Genomic DNA, 1,932 nt, shown 5'->3' with positions numbered 1-1,932 from the left:
GTTCCTCCACGAGAAGTAAATATGTGCCTACCATAGAACCACAAAAAGAGAACATATTTTCCCCCTTTTCTTAGAGGCATAATTGTGACTTTCACGAAAGCAAATCTGTGTCTTCACAAGACGCAAATCTTTGCCTCTCGTGAAAAAAACATGTTTTTTACTTTTTGAGAGGCATAACTGTGCCTCTGACGGAAGCAAGTCAGTGCCTCCACGAGAAGCAAATCAGTGCCTCTCGTGGAACCGAAAAAATGCATTTTTTCGCGCAATTTTTTTCTTTCGAATATTCTTTCCTCCAAACTTCAAGAAAAATCGGGCGAAAGCTGAATAGCCAAAAAAGACATCCGAAAAGACGTACACAAAAATAAAAAATAAAAACCCCGAGGGACCGCCCACGGTGGAGGATCTCCGCGGAAGTACCGGCGGCGGCATACGTCTTCATGGTGAGGCTCCACGCGGGTCCAGCCAGCCGTGAGAACGGGACGACGCGGCTTATGTCGATAATCGCGCCTGACTGCGGTCTTGGCGTACGATGGTGGTGTCTCTGACGCCATTTCCTTCTCGAGGCATCGTTGTTGCAGATCACGTCAACTCGATCGGGATGTTCGGAGGGAAACCCTAGATTTGGGTCTACCAGATCGGACGAGGACGGTGCCTTTAGTGTCATTCTCCCTCCTTGGAGCATCATTTTGGAACAAGTGCTGGCTGGAGGGGACATGAGAAGGACGGTGTTACATCTACCGCAAGACCGACGGCGGATCTCGGTGGCATGCCGCTACGGAGTTTTGATGATGGGCGCATGTGGATATATACGTTCAGGACGGTGGCGTTGTCTGGCGCCAAGGTGGCATCGACGGCAGGCCTAGCAAGGTTGATGCGTCAATGTTTGCTCTGGAGATGGATAGGTTTAAGACGGCGGCGGCCGCCTCTATGAGTGAGCTAGACCTTTGTATGCCCCAGCAACGCGGCTTGGTTGGGGCCTCCAGCTTTATACGTTAGGCTTTGGTGTGATGTATTTTTGGTATTTTGCTCGGACAATCAACACCCCTCATCAAGAGGATAGGAGTAGCGAAAGATGTTGCCAAGATGGTGGCTTCAGACTACCGGATGTATTTTGTAAGGTCTTTGTGAATAATTAATAAAATGGCTGCATGCATCGTCCAGATGCACAAGCCGAAGGTCATCCTCCTTTTCTAAAAAAGAAAAGAAAAGGACAAATGGTAGGAAGATTTAACTCATTCGCTGCATGCGTCGTCCAGATGCAGAGGCCGAAGGAAATCCTCCGTTTCTAAAAAAAGAATGGTAAGAAGATTTAACTCATTCGCATTTTCTATTGTCAAAAAAAAAACTCATTCGCTTTATCAGCAGGGTTGAGGAAGAGTCAACTGGCAGGTATACAGAGTACAGGGACTAATACGGCTCACAGAGCTTCACAATTGGCGATGCAACACCACGCTAATCCTACAGCCTCGTCGGAGGTGGCAACACCCCTGACACACCCTTGCTCCAATCGTCAAGTGCCTGGCATGGCCACTTGGGGCGTGTTTTGTTGCCCACATTAGGCCCAGCCTGGCCCGTTTGGTTGCCTGTGTTCACTATGCGGCCCGCATCACACGGAACTTAAAGCACGTCCAGGCCAGGCCCAGGGAAAACGCCCGAATCGGCAGTAGCTCGCGAGCCTAGCTCGGGCGAGGCAGGGGAGGGCTACGCGCTTCTCCCCTCGTGCGAGCAGGGGAGATGGCGCGAGCTCGCCCGCGTCGCCGAAAAATCAGCGGGAGGATTTCGGCTCACCACCCGCCGAGTCCACCCCTATTTAGCCCCTCCCTCACCGCCCCAACTCCCGCCACCATTCTCCCTTCGTTCGAGCTTTCCCGCCGACGCGCATCGGCACCGACGAGAAGGTAAGCGGCGCATCTTCATCGGCCGGCGGTCCAC

The sequence above is a fragment of the Triticum aestivum genome, unplaced genomic scaffold, assembly GCF_018294505.1.
Source record: "Triticum aestivum cultivar Chinese Spring unplaced genomic scaffold, IWGSC CS RefSeq v2.1 scaffold40505, whole genome shotgun sequence".
Lineage (NCBI taxonomy): Eukaryota > Viridiplantae > Streptophyta > Magnoliopsida > Poales > Poaceae > Triticum > Triticum aestivum.
Note: the sequence above shows the minus strand (reverse complement) of the source record.